The sequence below is a fragment of the Schistocerca cancellata genome, chromosome 4 (assembly GCF_023864275.1).
Source record: "Schistocerca cancellata isolate TAMUIC-IGC-003103 chromosome 4, iqSchCanc2.1, whole genome shotgun sequence".
Lineage (NCBI taxonomy): Eukaryota > Metazoa > Arthropoda > Insecta > Orthoptera > Acrididae > Schistocerca > Schistocerca cancellata.
In genome coordinates this window covers 706,282,647-706,300,954 of record NC_064629.1, presented here as the reverse complement: position 1 = coordinate 706,300,954, position 18,308 = coordinate 706,282,647, and the positions used below count along the sequence as shown (strand labels likewise).

Sequence of the window (18,308 nt, the reverse complement as noted above, 5' to 3'; positions counted from 1 at the left end):
CTGGTGAACAGCGATCATTTCTATACGATGGGGTCGACGGCAGTTCCTTGAACAGCAACTAATCAACAGAATTCTCCGCGTCGTGACTAATAAGCGGCAATTTGGTCATATTATACCTGATTGTGGGGTTCCTTCTTTTCTATTTTTGAAAGCACCAACAGTCAAGATATGTAGGCTATTAGGGAAACCTTGACGATGTCAATCAATCCTCAACAAGAACAAATTAAGAAGCAGGACATCAGATCCACAGCCGACACGGTGATAGTAGAAGCTGTGTCACAGGTGGCCAGCAAAAAGATCATAGAAAAAACTTCACTGACAAAGGATATTAGGTACGAGGAGCCCAGAAAGAGGTGGCCGCTGTTGGCAGTGTACCAAATGCTGACAACAAGTTCTGATGAGGACTTTCTCGTCGAATAATACAAAGTCAATGTAAAGGACAGCCTTGTTGAAGAGGAGTTCATAAGAGATGTCAACACTGGGGCAAGGAGCAAACGGGCTGCGAACAACATCTCTGAAGTCAGCCCTCGAGTTTACTTCCTTCTTCTCCAAAGGGTACGACTATACATTGACGTAGACGCACTATGAATCATAGATTTCTTGGACGTCCAACGGTTCTTTAAATGCGCTGTTCTACATTAAACAAAAATGGTTCAAATGGCTCTGAGCACTATGGGACTTAATATCTGAGGTCATAAGTCCCCTAGAACTTAGAACTACTTAAACCTAACTAACCTATGGGCATCACACACATCCATGTCCGAGGCAGGATTCGAACCTGCGACTGAAGCGGCCACGCGGTTCCAGACTGAAGCGCCTAGAACCGCACGGCCACTAGCGGCCGGCCTACATTAAACAGCTGATAGGTGTAGTGAACGGGGAGAAACTTGTGCCAAATGTGGCAAATCAGGTCACAAAAAATCTGATTGTGTAAGCGGCGAAGAAGGGACTGCGACAAGTCAGGGGCACCAAATTGTGTGATGTACAAACAGCTATACGGCAAACAGATAGCACGCAGTGGCTATGACCACGTAGATGTTCACATAAGCATGCCACTGAAAGTATATATGCATTGAACGAGAATATATCTGCTTCGTCTACGTCGTGAGCCCCGATTCCAATATAGTGAGGAAGAATTACAAATCCCCCTCCTCCAGAACACGTGCCTGAGGTTGCGCTGTTGCACGGTGACGACAAAGATGCTTCTTAGCTGAAGTCGACCCGCAAACACGCTCTCTGCCTCCTATACTGTCGAATGAACTGCGTAATAGGTACTTTATTATGACAGGCTACATTATAAGGCAGGGCCTAATGGACCACAACGTAACTATGCAAATGAGACTTGAACTAAACCAGTGTACAGTTAATGTAATAGTGTTAGCTTTACACATTGAGAAATTAGAATATGAGGTGAAAAGGAAATGTAAGAGCGTAACTTACGGAAAGGACCAGTACAAAGTGCACAACCAAACACCTCGTACGTTAAAACGTAGGACCCAGGAGAACATCAACAGATTGGCGCAAAACAATCCCTTCTGCTGAAGACACATTTTTTTCAAATGGTCAGACAAAGAGTAAGACTAGATATACGGATGAACACGCAGAGCAACAACACACTTCACAAGACGAATGACCAGAGGGAGTAAGCAGACTGCAAAAATAATGACAGACACACTAGGAAAAAGGAATACGACGCGGTGAAAATTAGTCGATATGTCAAGCCACTAGGATTCGTACCCCAAGGTCACATAGATGCTCTCATCAGAAGCCTTACGCAGGACATCAGTTCCCACAACATAACAATGACTGCAGCACCAAAATCAAAACAGTAGCCAACAAAACGTGTCGTATGCAGCCAGTTGGCAACGATAACAGCACACAAATTGATGCACCAAGCCACAGACCACACACGAAACAACACACAAACCAAACATTTACCAAACACAAAGAAAGAAGAAACTGATCAAAAATCACGAAACGCGAAAACAGAAAAAGAAGACACTCAAAAAAATTTAAAAAATGATCATTGGTCCTTAGAGGAGAGCATGGGCGTGAGCAGATTGGAACAGCGAAATATAACCGAGCGCGGTGGCGCAGTGGTTAGCACACTGGACTCGCATTCGGGAGGACGACGGTTCAATCCCGTCTCCAGCCATCCTGATTGAGATTTTCCGTGATTTCCCTAAATCGTTTCAGGCAAATGCCGGGATGGTTCCTTTGAAAGGGCACGGCCGATTTCCTTCCCAATCCTTCCCTTACCAGAGCTTGCGCTCCGTCTCTAATGACCTCGTTGTCGACGGGACGTTAAACACTAACCACCACCACCAACAGCGAGATATCTTTCAAACCGCATAGCATTTAAAAAAAAATCCAAAAGCACCCCAAAGGGAGCACAGTATTCTTTCGCCCGAGCGACCAATGAGACCGAATGATCGTAAAGGTTGAAAATCTCCCTACTGATCACTGCGGATTGCTTGAACTCGAAGGGAGAGAGTGTTCGCTGAGAATGTAAGGATTCAAACTGGACCACGTCTACAGAGACTGAGAGCACACGCCCGCGTAACCTTGGACCTGACCAGGATGCGCATGAAAGCTATGTTTTTAACAAGTACCCTAGAAGGTGTTCCATCTAGACACCATACAGAGTACTTTCGTGAATGCATAGCTGGCAAAAGTCGTGGTCAGTGAATGCACGGACGTTGTGTGCTTACAACCGCCATAAACAAGGAATGGATGGCTGACTGCTCTTAAAACAACGCCGTAGTGTATCGTAGGGGCTACTGATCCAAAAGATGCGATCATATTATTCAACAGATAGTGGATGTGACAAAGATGTCGTTCCTATGCACTGACCACGTAGTTACAGAGGAATGCGTTAATTTCGTCAGTTTTGCGCGGATCTCCTAAGAGATCCATTTGTATGGAGACTGGCTAGAGAGAACTGCGCACGACATAAAAAGTTAATCATCATTGCATGTACCAACGCATATTCAACATTGGCACTCATCACGAACGGAACACAGGGACGCTACATTAATGACAAAATACACACGAACAACCTACACATAATTAACAGGAAAGCCAATCCTCGTATATAGCAACAGGGTGAGAATAAATCAAACATTGACATTGCAATAGTAACTATAATATCTATCGGGCTCATCACATCATGGGAGTAGGCGACGGGACTACTAGAAAGCGACCATAATCACAAACATTGCCACACACACCACCCAAAAGACGCACAAAAATGGGTTGCTGTTCAGCAAAGCAGATTGGCAGAAATTACAGGACCTTGAAACGATGCGCGACTTGTCCCAGAGTGAAAGCAACATTTACTATAAGATACACAGGGTGATAGATACGTTGCAAGAGACACAAGATAAAGATAAAGCAATACCACCAGTAATAGATAAGAGTAAAAGGAAAGTACCTTGGTCGAACGATCTTAGCAGACCCAAAAGGGATTTGAGAAACGAAGGCAGATACTAACAGAGGGCAGTAAATACTAGAGAGAGACAAACAGAACTAGAACAGTTTAGGGAGGCGAAGCGACAATGCAAGGACCTGGCACTGAAAACGAAAAGACGACATTGGGACAAGTTCGTTCAAACACAATTAAGCGACAACATAGGCGGAGCGGCGCACTAGCTGATTAACTAAAGGGTAAAAATGCCGTTTATGCTAGCCACACTTAGGCGGTATGACGGAGCATTCACGCAGGGGTGGAGAAGTACGGAATTTCTGCTTTACAAGCGCCTTACTAATACCAACGGCCTTGCTGCAGTGGTAACACCGGTTCCCGTCAGATCACCGAAGTTAAGCGCTGTCGGGCTGGACTAGCACTAGGATGGGTGACCATCCGGTCTGCCGAGCGCTATTGTCAAGCGGGTAGCACTCAGCCGTTGTGAGGCAAACTGAGGAGTTACTTGATTGAGAAGTAGCGGCTCCGGTCTCGTAAACTGACATACGGCCGGGAGAGCGGTGTGCTGACCACATGCCCCTCCATATCCGCATCCAGTGACGCCTGTGGGCTGAGGATGACACGGCGGCAGGTCGGTACGGTTGAACCTTCATGGCCTGTTCGGGAGGAGTTTAGTTTTTAGTTTAAGCGCCTTACCAATGACAACCGCAACACAGACGACCCACACTACACCAATTTAAGAGCTCTAACAGAGACAGAATACACAATGGAGTCCGTCACTTGCCCTGTCCTGCAGGAAGAAGTGGCGCTAGCCATAGCTAAATTACAAGTTAAAAAAAGCACCAGGCCCATTACCATTAACTCCAAGGCTTTTAAGCGAGTAGTGCCACAGTTTAACCCACTAATAAATGAGGCAGTAAACGATGCTCTAACAACGGAGAATAACCAGCTAACCTCATATTTTAAGGGGAGAAAAGGACACTTGCAAGATATCTGTACTACCAGTCGACCCCTGCGAAAATATTGGACGTAATTCTGACTGTACGCAGTTATGACTTTTTGAATGTACAGCTCTTAAACTTCCGCACGCAGCAGTTATTTGTCACTCGCTGCGCCCCACTGCAGCCGCCTAATGCTCGAGCGCCCAGTACTGTACAGCAGAGTAACAACCAAGAGTCCTACTACTCGCGGGATGACCATCGTGAGAGAAGAGGACTGGTGGGTGCACACATCTACCCGAAGTATTTTGGAGCCTTGTTCGAGAACACATGTTATTCTACGTGAAAAATACTAAGTAATAAATGTGTGTAATATGTCAACCTTACGCACCTATATGTTCAACATTATTTCAACTGTATTCTTGTTTTGATATTCTGCAGGTGCATATACAGAGTGTTTTTTCCACCGTGTACAAACTCTAGAGATTGATCAATGAGAGGATACGGAACAAAAAAGGTCTAATGGACTTATGTCCGGAAATGCATGGTTTCCATGCTAGTGACCTTTTATTCAGTCATACCTTGTTACAGACTGCGGTCTAATATTCGCTGTACCATGCAGTCACAGATACAGTATGTGTTGAAAATGATTTCCATGTGCCTCAAAGCATGCGTGTACTCCCAGTAGCATTTTCTGTCTCACACCTTCACATCGGCCAAGCTGCATCCGAACAGTGTCAAAGGCAGCATGAATACGCTGCTCCATTGTCTCCACATCTGGAATAGGCTCTGCATACACGATACTTTTGAGATGTATTCATAACCTTCTGGTGTTGAGATCCGGTGAACGAGCAGGCCATGCAACTGGACCCATTCGTCCGATCCATCGACCAGGGAAGACACCATTGAGATGCGTCCGGATGTTAACGGCGAAGTGGCTGAAGCACCATCGTGTAGCAGCCACATAACCCTTCGAATCATCAATGGCACTTCTTACAGAAGGGGAGGCAAAGTCACCCGCTAGAAACGTCAGCAGGTCTGGCCTGTTAGAAGACGTGGAAGGAAGACTGGTTCCAAAATACGGTCGCCAGTTACCCCAGCCCACACATTCCGGCTGCATCGATGCTGATGATTTATGGGGGTTCTGCATACAATCCCGCAAATGACTGTGAGGAAAGTTGAAGATGCCACTTCGCATAAAGGTGACCTCATATGTAAATAGGATGGATAACACAAATCCCGGAAACGTGGTTGCCTGGTGAAGAAACCAGTGACAAAACTGCTCCCGATGTGGAAAGTTTGTCGCTAGTAATCCTTTCACACGCCGTAAGTGATCATAATAGTAATAATTATCATCGAGAATGTTCCAAACGGTCGCCTGGCTTACTCTGTACTGGTGGGCCAACAACTACCTGGTACTGATACGGCGGTCGCCTTTCACAGTGTTAAACACATTTCTCTCCAAGGCTGGTGTCAGTGCTTTTCGGTTATGTGCTTCGTGATTTCCTGCTTCCTGACACGACCGTGTCTCAGACAAACGGCGGAACACTGCTGCAAATATTGAATGATGTAGTTGTTGTCGGCGGGGATAGGTCCCCTGATATAACTTTGCTGCCCGCCACCCGTTACCATTTGCCATTCCGTGAGAAAACACCATGTCGGCAAGCTCTTGATTCGAATACGGAACCGTTGTGTGCAACGCTCTATCACACGTACTAAAAGGTGAGCCACCGAGAGAACCGAATCGGACACAACATCACAACCTATGGCAGGAAAGGGTGCTAGGGCATGACGTATGAGGAACAGTGCTATCCTCTAGGAAAAAACCCTGCATGCTGTAACTGTGGCTGCATGGTACAAGGTGCATTCAAGTTCTAAGGCCTCCGATTTTTTTTTCTCTGGACTGGAAAGAGATAGAAACATGCGCATTGTTTTAAAATGAGGCCGCGTTCGTTGTCAATACGTCCCAGAGATGGCAGCACCGTACGGCAGATGGAATTTTACCGCCAGCGGCGAGAATGAGAACTGTTTTAAATACTTAAAATTGCGACGTTTTCCTTACTTGAACAGCGTGCAATCATTCGTTTTCTGAATTTGCGTGGTGTGAAACCAATTTAAATTCATCGACAATTGAAGGACAGATGTGGTGATGCAGTTATGGATGTGTCGAAAGTGCGTTCGTGGGTGCGAAAGTTTAATGAAGGCAGAACATCGTGTGACAACAAACCGAAACAACCTCGGGCTCTCACAAGCTGGCCTGACGACATGATCGAGAAAGTGGAGAGAATTGTTTTGGGGGATCGCCGAATGACTGTTGAACAGATCGCCTCCAGAGTTGGCATTTCTGTGGGTTCTGTGCCCACAATCCTGCATGACGACCTGAAAATGCGAAAAGTGTCATCCAGGTGGGTGCCACAAATGCTGACGGACGACCACATGGCTGCCCGTGTTGCATGTTGCCGAGCAATGTTGACGCGCCACGACAGCATGAATGGGACTTTCTTTTCGTCGGTTGTGACAATGGATGAGACGTGGATGCCATTTTTCAATCCCGAAACAAAGCGCCAGTCAGCTCAATGGAAGCACACAGATTCACCGCCACCAAAAAAATTTCGGATAACCGCCAGTGCTGAAAAAACAATGGTGTCAATGTTCTGGGACAACGAGGGCGTAATCCTTACCCATTGCGTTCCAAAGGGCACTACGGTAACAGGTGCATCCTACGAAAATGTTTTGAAGAACAAATTCCTTCCTGCACTGCAACAAAAACGTCTGGGAAGGGCTGCGCGTGTGCTGTTTCACCAAGACAACGCACCCGCACATCGAGCTAACGTGCCCCCAGGGGGTCCACAACTCTTTTGTGGATACGTGCGTGGCGAGCACGGGGCCCCGAGCCATTGCAGCCTTCTTTCTCTCCAGGGCTGCATTTCCTTTCCCTTCCCCTCCTTTCCCCTCCTTGCTCCTTTTCCCTCGCCCTCTCCTCTCCCTCTCTTGGTGTCCTTATGTTGGCCCCGCTATCCTCCTGGTTCTGTTGGTTTTCTAATTCGGCTTTGTTGCATAATCATCTCCTCCTTTTGGCATTCCTTGGTCCCCCTCTGGGGTGTGACCTACATTACAAAATTTCTCCTCCGTAGTGTGAGCCATTTGGGGAAGAGCACCTTACCTAGTGTCTCCGACGTGCGCCCTCCTAGTACATTCCATCTTTTCTTTCACGCCGTTGCCTGATGCTAGGGTGCATAGCCAGCACGGTAGCCAGCCCGTGTGGTGGGGTCGCTATGTACCCTTTTGGTTGAGCCCCCTGAACACACAGGGATCACACTTCTGGTACCTGAGCTGTGACCTCCTCATGCATGCCTTGGAGTGGTTGCTTGTCCTCCTGGAGCATCGGAACTCCCGGCAATGGCCGCCGTGCCAGACGGCCCTTGCTGTGGCTGGGTGGCGCCCGTGAGTTGAGCCCCTGATTGGAGTGGGTGGTATCAGGGCGGACGCTATGCAAATGAAACGCATACAGCTCCAGAACTCTGGCCGTTCTTCTGTGGCCGTCTCTCTGCGTGGAACTGATTCCTCAAGTGCTGCTTCTCTTGCCCCTTCGGCCTTCCCTTCCATGGCTACCCCCTGGGAAGAGGGTCAGGCCCATTGGCTAGGGGCAAAACCTTTCCCCCGTTACCTAGTTTGCACCAGGACTGGTGGAGATACTTTCACCAATACCAAACCTTTATTCTTTGTGGAACACATTGAAGACAAGTTTGGCGAAGTGGACTCCCTGAGCAAGATGCGGTCGGGTTCGTTGCTGATAAAAACTGCTTCAGCTGCCCAATCTGCGGCCCTTCGTGCCTGTACCCATCTTGGCACAATACCTGTGTCCATTACCCCCCACCAGTCTCTAAATATGGTACAAGGTGTGATTTTTCACAGGGACCCCATCCTTGAAACTGATGAGGAACTTCGGGACAATCTCGGACAGCGGGGTGTTCACTTTGTTCGGCGTGTTCAGGAGGGTCCTAAAGACAATCGTATTGATACTGGTGCCTTTATCCTGGCCTTTGAAGGGGATACCCTCCCTGAGAAAGTTAAGATTATGGTCTAACGTTGTGATGTGAAGCCGTACATCCCACCTCCTATGAGGTGTTTCAAGTGCTTGCGTTTTGGACACATGTCTTCCCGCTGTTCACAGGCCCCTCTCTGTGGTGACTGTGGATGTCCACTCCATGAGGGGAGTCCCTGCGTTCCCCCTCCTGTCTGTGTAAATTGTCATGGTAGTCATTCTCCACGTTCACCAGATTGCGCAGTATATAAGAAGGAAAAAAAGATACAGGAGTATAAGTCCCTCGATCGTTTAACCTACACAGAGGCCCGTAAGAAATATGCAAGACTCCACCCTGTGTCCATGACATCTAGTTACGCCTTGGTTACATCTTCACCCCTTCCTCCCCCTTCCTTACCCCCATCCCTGACCCCTCTCCTCCCCCCCATCCCTGCGGCTCCCACACCTTCTCCTATGGGCGCTGCTCCCCCTCCCCAGCCGGAGAAGTGTCCCACTCCTTCGGCGTCTGCCGGTCAAGGGCGCCTCTCCCGGGATGCCCCTTCCCGGCACCTTCCAGGCCAAAGGTCTGCTGCCGCGCGACGACCGCGAGAGCCGCGGTCTGTCCGCCCCCAGGTCGCCCGGTCTCTTTCTGTTCCTCATCTTGCTGCAGCTGGCTCCTTCATGCCACACAGCCCTCCTCGGTCGCAGCCTGAACGGAAGAAGAAACATAAGTCCCGGGACAAAGAGCCTCTGGTGTCACCGGAGGTCCCTTCCCCGACTTCACAACCGGATTCTGACCTGTCGTTCATGGATGTCGCCCCCTCCTTGTCGGTGACGGGTGGGGACCCGACGGTATGACTGGATTTAAAGTGTTCAGCCCCCATTTAAACCATCGTTCTGTGGTTCTCCAATGGAATTGTAATGGATACTATCGCCACCTTCCGGAATTGAAATCCCTTCTTTCGTCCTACTCTGCAGCTTGTGTGGTTATCCAGGAATCTCATTTTACTGATGCTCAATCACCAACCCTCCGTGGTTTCCGTGTTTTCTGTCGAAATCAGGTCGGACTCCTACGGGCTTCTGGTGGCGTTTGTACATTGGTCCGTACAGACATTGCTAGCACATGGATTCCTCTTCAAACTACATTGGAAGCGGTTGCTGTTAGGGTCCACTTTGACTCTGCAATCACAGTTTGCAATCTTTATCTCCCTCCTGACGGGACTCTTACACCTGCTACCTTAACCGACCTTCTTCAGCAACTCCCTCCTCCCTTCCTCCTCCTCAGGGATTTTAATGCTCATCATCCTATGTGGGGCAGTGCCTTTCCATCTAGACGAGGTCTTCTTATAGACCAATTTATTGCAGACCACGACCTGTGCCTTCTTAATGATGGCTCCCCTACTCATTTCAGTGCCGGTCATGGTTCCTTTTCTGCCATTGATCTTTCTCTTTCTTCTCCCTCTCTCCTCCCTTCATTACACTGGTCGCCACACGACGACCTTTGTGATAGTGACCATTTCCCGTTGATTATCACGCTCCCTTCCCGCTCCCCGATGGACAGGTTGCCTCGTTGGTCTTTCCAGCGCGCCGATTGGCCTCTATACACTGCACAGGTCGCGTTTTCTCCCTCTTTGTCGGGTTGTATTGATGACGTCCTACGTGACGTGTCTGACGCGATTGTTCGCGCTGCTAGCCTTGCTGTCCCGCGCTCATCTGGACTATTTCGTCGCCGGCAAGTCCCGTGGTGGAGTACGGCTATTGCCATTGCCATCCGTGATCGCCGTCGAGCTTTGCAACACTTTAAGAGGCACCCATCCGTAGCCAGCCTTACTACCTTTAAACGCCTTCGCGCTAAAGCCCGTTATTTAATCAAACAGAGCAAGCGGATATGTTGGGAACGATTCGTTTCTTCCCTTGGTTCTACTGTCCCTCTGTCACGGGTGTGGGCTACACTTCGCTCTCTCCAAGGTTGCCATCGGCAGTCCACCCTTGCAGGCCTTCACCTCCCGGATGGCATTTGTACGGACCCATTAGTTCTTGCAGAACATCTAGCGACCCATTTTGCAGTGGCATCAGCGTCAGCCTCCTATCCAGCTGCTTTCCTTCATCAAAAACAGTGGGCTGAAGCTTCCACCTTATGTTTCACCCCTTGTGAGTCAGAATCTTACAACGAACCTTTTACTGAATGGGAATTTCTTTCTGCTCTATCTTCTTCTCATGATACGGCCCCTGGCCCAGATTCCATTCATAACCAACTGCTTCAACATCTCAGTGCTCCACAACGGCAACATCTTCTTCAGGTGTTTAACCGTATCTGGCTCCAGGGTGACTTCCATTCTCAGTGGAGGGATAGCATTGTGGTTCCTGTCCTTAAGCCTGTTGACAGCTATCGGCCAATTAGTTTGACCAATGTTGTTTGTAAGTTACTTGAACGGATGGTAGCCCGTCGGCTCAATTGGGTCCTCGAATCTCGGGATCTATTGTCCCCTTACCAGTGTGGCTTTCAATAGGGACGGTCTCCAATCGATCATTTACTCCGCTTGGAATCCGCAGTCCGGCAGGCTTTTTCCCAGCGTCGCCATTTGGTTGCAGTGTTTTTTGACCTTCGCAAGGCCTATGACACGGCCTGGCGCCATCACATCTTACTTACCCTTCATCAGTGGGGTCTTCGGGGCCCACTCCAGATTTTTATCCGCCAGTTCCTGATCCATCGGTCATTCAGAGTCCAAGTTGGTACTGCTTTTAGTTGTCCACGGACCCAGGAGACGGGCATCCCACAGGGTTCTGTCTTGAGTGTCCTTCTTTTCCTCATTGCTATCGATGGACTTGTGGCCTCTGTCGGTCCCCTGGTCGCCCCTGCCCTGTATGTGGATGATTTCCGCATTTGGGTTAGTTTCTCCTCGATGGCATCTGCAGAACGGCAGCTCCAGGTGCCTCTGCATGGACCCTCTCACACGGGTTTCAATTCTCTCCTTTAAAATCGCGAGTGGTCCACTTCTGTCGCCGTACTAGGATCCACCCTGATCCAGAGCTCTATCTCGCTGCACAAAGATTGCCTGTGGTCCCACAGTTTCGTTTCTTGGGTCTTCTTTTCGACAACAAGCTCACTTGGCTGCCCCATATCAGACTCCTGAAGGTAGGATGTTTCCGTAAACTCAATGTCCTTCGCTTCCTTGCCCACTCCTCTTGGCGCTACAGTCTGGAGCCGGGCGACCGCTACGGTCGCAGGTTCGAATCCTGCCTCGGGCATGGATGTGTGTGATGTCCTTAGGTTAGTTAGGTTTAATTAGTTCTAAGTTCTAGGCGACTGATGACCTCAGAAGTTAAGTCGCATAGTGCTCAGAGCCGTTTGAACCACTCCTCTTGGGGTGCGGACCGTTCCCTCCTCCTCCGTCTTCATCGTGCTCTAGTTCTGTCTCGCTTGGACTATGGTTGTCAAGTTTATGGTTCAGCTGCTCCTTCCACACTGCATGTGCTGGATCCAGTGCACCATCGTCGTATCCGTTTGGCCACCGGTGCCTTCCCTACTAGCCCTGTTGATAGTCTCCTGGTTGAAGCTGGGATCCCCCCCCCCCCTTTTCTGTTCGGCGGTCCCAGCTTCTGGTGTCTTATGCACTCAATATCCGTTCCTCTCCCACTCATCCTTCCTTTTCTATCCTGTTCCCAGACCATGGACGTCGCCCACCCGACTCCCGCCCTCGGGTGGGTTTACCAGATGGGCTGCGCCTTGCGTCTCTTTGCCGTGCTTTTCAGCTTCCTTCTTTGTCCTGTCTTCCTCGCTCCCTCCCCTCTACCCCTCCTTGGTTAGTTCCTCGGCCTCGAATTCGGATGGATCTCCGGCGAGGTCCGAAAGATTCCATCCCCCCGGTGGTGTTCCGTTCCTTTTTCCGCCAAATTTTATGGGAGTTTCGGGATGCTGTTGTTTTCTACACTGATGGCTCTAAATCTGCTGATCATGTGGGGTATGCCTACACGTCCTCTGTCGGAACGGAAAATCATCTGCTGCCACCTACATATGGGGTGTTTACTGCGGAATTGATGGCAATTTCCCAGGCCCTTACCTTTATTAAACAGTCCCAACACAACCGCGTTTTGTTATGTACGGACTCGATGAGTGGCCTTCTTGCTATTGACCGGTGTTTTTCGCGCCATCCCTTGGTCTCTGCCATCCATGACCATCTCGCTGATATTCACCGTGCTCCTTGTTCCATTGACTTCCTTTGGGTCCCTGGCCATGTGGGTATCCCGGGTAATGAGCTCGCTGATCGTTTGGCTGGAGGAGCAGTCACTTACCCCCCGTTTTCTGTAACCCCTCCTGCAGCGGATTTACGGCTTCACATCACTTCGCACAGTCATGGGCCACTTCTTGGGAGGCTACTTCCCTGTCTAATAAACTTCGTGCAATTAAGGTGACACCAGGCCCGTGGCGTTCTTCCTTTCGCCTCTCCCGAAAGGACTCGACCACACTGTGTCGTCTCCGCATTGGCCATACCAGGCTGACCCATGGTTTTCTTTTGCGTGATGAGCCACCCCCACTATGTGGTTGTGGAGCCTTCCAGTCAGTAGCCTACATTTTGGTTGAATGCCCCCTTCTTTTGGCTCTGCGTGCTAAGTATAGGCTCCCCAACACTTTACCTTTGATGTTGGCTGACGATTCCCGGATGGTCTCTCTGGTTCTCGGTTTCCTCCGGGAAAGTGGTTTTGTTCTCAGTTTTAAGGTTTTTAATCTCTCTCTGGTGTTGGGGCAGGGCGGTGAGTGTTTGGGTGCCTCCCACTGTAAGCAGTGTTCGGAGATTCCCGATTCCCCTCCCTGACCGAAATCCTCTTTTCTTCCCCTTTTACTCTGTTTTTATCCTTTTTTTAAGGCTTGGTTAGTCTTTCTATTCCCATACGTACTTTCTACATTCTAGCAGTTGTACCTTTTACGTCACAGGTGGTCTTGCCTACGCTGCTTCAGCATGGTGTTGGGTTCGTTCTCTTGCCGACTTCCCTCATTTTGTTTTTCACCAATGACAACATGACTGCCCTTTTACGTTTTTACCTTTTTCCGTTTTATTTTTCTGACTTTACTGCGAAGTCCCATTAGCGGAATGGAGCCTATTTGAAACAAGGGACTGATGACCTTGCTGTTTGGTCCCTTAAACCTCAAACACCAACCAATCGAGCTAACGTTACGCAACAGTTTCTTCGTGATAACAACTTTGAAGTGATTCCTCATGCTCCCTACTCACCTGACCTGGCTCCTAGTGACTTTTGGCTTTTTCCAACAATGAAAGACACTCTCCGTGGCCGCACATTCACCATCCGTGCTGCTATTGCCTCAGCGATTTTCCAGTGGTCAAAACAGACTCCTAAAGAAGCCTTCGCCGCTGCCATGGAATCATGGCGTCAGCGTTGTGAAAAATGTGTACGTCTGCAGGGCGATTACGTCGAGAGTGAGTCGGGTGAGTAGTTAGTTAGAAAAAAAATCGGAGGCCTTAGAACTTGAATGCACCTCGTACAGCGCGTATTAGACTACAGTTTCTGTAACTAAGTATGACTAAATAAACGGGCTCTAGCATGGAACCCATGCACATCCGGACGTCAGTTCATCAGACCTTTTTTGTTTCGCATCCTCTCATCGATCAATCCCTAACGTTTGTACACGGTGGAAAAATCACCCTGCACACGCCTCAAAATAAAAATGAATAAAACTAAACAGTCGAAAAATTATTATGAAATGATGATAATGATATTCGATTAACAGGTTAGTTATGTCAGTCACGCTGAATAATAGCGCATCTCCTACAAACTTACTTAATACTAATTGTGTCACCTTTAAAATCCAAAGAAAATAACACATAACAGCGATGTTAATAATTAAATAACAGTACACTCCATTTTAATTACTCTAATTTGATTCTTTCATTTACACTGGATTTGTGACTTCCAGCATTAAAATGTTCAAAGCAAAGACATATCTGCCGCCAGCTACAGGTTAGAAACCACGCACTTTCACATAATGAACAAACCATATCACCAACGTCAAAACATTATTTCGCAAACCTCTTTCTCACATCACGGTACAGCACTTCGCGCTCGGGCGTTAGGCGGCTGTTGTGGGGTGCAGTGATTATCAAACAATCGGTACGAGAGAAAGTTTAAAAGTCGTACTTTCACGTAGCCATAGCTGCGTACTATCAGAAATATCGCGCAAGTTTTCGCGCGAGGTCGATTGCTGGGGCTGATATCTTACAAATGTGCTTTTTTCCTAAAAATTTGCCTGATCAACACCTTGGCTAAGGTGCAGGAGCGGCTTCTGTGTAACCGGTTACAGGCTCACGGGCGGGTCCTGGGGCTCAGCACGCGTCACTACGAGTTCCGTGGAAATAACTCAGTTGACGATGCAATTAGCCGGGCAGTCGAATTAGCATATAATGGCAACCGCAAGTACATAATGCCCATACTCATAGGCATCGCCGGGGCATTTGATAACTTATGGTGTCCCATGATGTTCCCGAGTTCCGGGAACTGCAGGTACTAGCAATCCTATACTGTAGTCTACTAGACTACCGCAATGATACGTAGCTGAATGGTGGGCGAGTAAACTGAAAGCGACCATGAGAACTGCAAATGGATTACCTGCAAGGCTCAATCTGTGTGTCTAAATTTTGGAATCTTTCCACTGAGTCCCTCATACACATAATGATGGGATTGCCGCATACGATGATGATCTGTTGGTTGTGGTGTCAACCAACGCAAGAAGTTAATTGGAAACCAATGCCGGTAGCATCGTGCACGGGATGGCTAGGTGATGCCTGAAAAATAAGACCACTATGACCCCAGACAAAACAGTCTACATTTTGCTTAAAGGAAAGGTGCAGAAAGACCCAAGTACAAAACAGTAGAAAGTAAAAAAATCGCCGGCCGGGGTGGCCGAGCGGTTCTAGGCGCTACAGTCTGGAACCGCGCGACCGCTACGGTCGTAGGTTCGAATCCTGCCTCGGGCATGGATGTCTGTGATGTCCTTCGGTTAGTTAGGTTTAAGTAGTTCTAAGTTCTAGGGGACTGATAACCTCAGAAGTTAAGTCACATGGTGCTCAGAGCCATTTTTTTGTAAATATTCACAGGGAACGCATTACCAGATACTTAGTGTGTACAGTCTGACAATCTACTGATGTTTAACCAATACATAGAACAAGATACTGATAAAGCAGAAATGCTTGTACACAAACTCGCAAGCATTAACAGCATTACGTAAAGACGTCCACCACAAGCTATGGACCTTATTTGAATCAACATTATGTTTTGCAGCGAGCACATGGACACACAGACGATGTTCCACAACCATCAGGTCCGTTGTTAGGCGTGGTCCAAGATGCTGACATTCAGGGTCTTTCAGCACCAAGACGGTGGAAGTACTGTGCGTGGTGCTCGCAATATACGCGGTTGATCTAACAATCCGTCAGCGAGCTGCGACCTACTAAATGAAGACGGGAAAACTAGACAAAGTAATGGAAATTACAGAGAAACAGTTAAGGGCACTCTACTAAAACATTATCGAGTGAATACGTGGCAGCTTGAGTGGGAAACTAGTGTTGTGGGCTTCGGAATTTTCTCCTTTTCCCCGACATCCGGGAGCGCTTGAAAATCCGTCATACACACCCCAGTCGGCACTACCCACAGCATCTTCATCGAATGAGTCTCGATCGGGGAACAGTGTGTTTCTTTCGGAGACAAGGAATCCTTGAGGATATACTTCTACAGTGCACACTACATATGGGGACCAGACAAACGTATTCCATACTTGATGACATCTATGAATCTATAAGAGACTCATACAAATGGAAAAATTTGAACAGAGCCGCTGACACTACAATATAGCTGTAAAAGCCGAATACAGAGAAACAAGACCGTACAGACGAACCTGATAGGCAGTAATCTGAGATGAACCTGATCCACGTGAAGCATTTGACAGAGACTATAGTGAAAGTACAGACTCTGACATGACGATTTGTAATTAATGAGCGACGCAGTGGAAGCAAAATAGGTACACCATCAGATGACAGATTGATGGCTAACAGTTCCCAAATCAAGAGACACCAAGAAGTAACTTATGTAGACTACAGCGAGTTATAAAGGAGCCAAACTGTCCCATAAATAGGCGCGTTAAATCTGTAATAGTGTTGTGCATCAGAATAATTTTATTGTGCAGGCTCAAAATTTTGTTAAAAGTCTATCAGGCGAGGTCAGAACAGAGTAGGTTAGCAGTGGGCTGGCATTCCAATTGATATGTAAACAAGGCACACAGCACATGCAACAGACTACAGAACAGAGCAGACAGAAATTCAAGTACTCTGTGCTACCTTACAAAGCAATGTGAGGTAATACTGTAACTTCACCGCCCGAGCGCCACTACAGAATCGAACTTAGGCAGACCTCGGCGACACAGAATAATTATTGATCTACCACAGCGAGGCAAGGAGCACTGACAGGTCCGATAAATGAGAACAAGTGTAATCACACTCCAAGAGCAACCGTGTCGTTGGTACGAGCCTGTTCCATTTTGGAGCTCAAGTACATAAGTATTTTTTCAATATGCTATTCAGTCAACATTGCTAGAATGAGAGAGTATGGCAGTCTATTGAAATTCAGTGAAACCATGACATGCTGATCTATGATAGCTAGCCTGTTATACGCTTGCTGACCTCAGCACCGATAGGCAGCCAACATGATGCACACCACACCAGCCGGCCGGAGTGGCCGTGCGGATCTAGGCGCTACAGTCTGGAACCGAGCGACCGCTACGATCGCAGGTTCGAATCCTGCCTCGGGCATGGATGTGTGTGATGTGCTTAGGTTAGTTAGGTGTAATTAGTTCTAAGTTCTAGGCGACTGATGACCTCAGAAGTTAAGACGCATAGTGCTCACTCAGAGCCATTTGAACACCACACCTGTTGTCTATACTGCCTACTAGGACTTCGTAGATAAGAAGACTGGTGAGCGGCCAGACCTCCACCACTACTGGATCATCACTGTTGACCTTGCAAGCTGCTATCTTTGCACCGGCCATGCGAGGTGCATCCACACAGCCTTCTGGCTCACTCTGTGCACCTTCTGCAGTGTTGGTTGGTCCATGGTGGTTGACCAGGTCATAGACTTCACAACAACCGACATCCCAAACCAAAGTTGGCAGTCTTCACCTAAGCGCACAACGTTCTGTTTTCGAGAGCACTGAGGTGGGAGGCGCGTTAGGTCTCCGCAGAACGTTTGCGTGGGCAGCACCTTCCTTATTTCGATGCTGGCGCCAGCACAGCGGCCGCGATTTCATGACTCACTGACGAGGTTCAGTACCCCTTCGTGGCATGTGCGCTCCACCCGACTGCAGCCTTGAAGACTCTAACAGCTTTGGTACGCTCTGTATCATAAATAAATGTTATTACAGGTACCGTCGTATCACTGACACCTCAGGCCGTGCAGTGGACCACTCGTCATCACTCTATGATCACAACATGACCCCAGCACAGCACAAGAGGTCCTCTGATGTCCTGACACCGCAACAGAATTGGTTGTCATCTCAAGATTTTGGTGGCGGCCGAACAACGTCCACAGCGCCGTCAAGCGGCACCAGTGCAATTGTTTTGTATTTTTGTTTGACTGCAAAGTTCATGCGGAACTGATGAGGTTTTTGCAAAGTGTCAAGCTGCATTGATATTTAAAAGATGAGGGCAGTTAATGATCAAAGATTTACGTATCAATTTCTACCGTTTTCAAGAGGCACTGTATTTTTGTGTGAGCCCATGGTGCTCTTTGTCTGTAAGTATTGCGTAGTGATACTAAGGAATAGCCGTTTTGTCGTAAAGTAGATCCTTGAGTGCGAGGATGCAAGTTCAGTATTTAGTAAGGCTCATTTGGAAATGTTGTGCTACCGATTATGAAAGGG

General features: G+C 48.2%; 1 pseudogene; it reads left to right on the top strand.

Annotated features, from left to right (window-relative positions):
- Nucleotides 1–3,768: 3,768 nt before the first annotated feature.
- On the top strand, nt 3,769–3,886 carry LOC126186020 (5S ribosomal RNA; annotated as a pseudogene).
- The last annotated feature ends 14,422 nt before the right edge of the window (nt 3,887–18,308 follow it).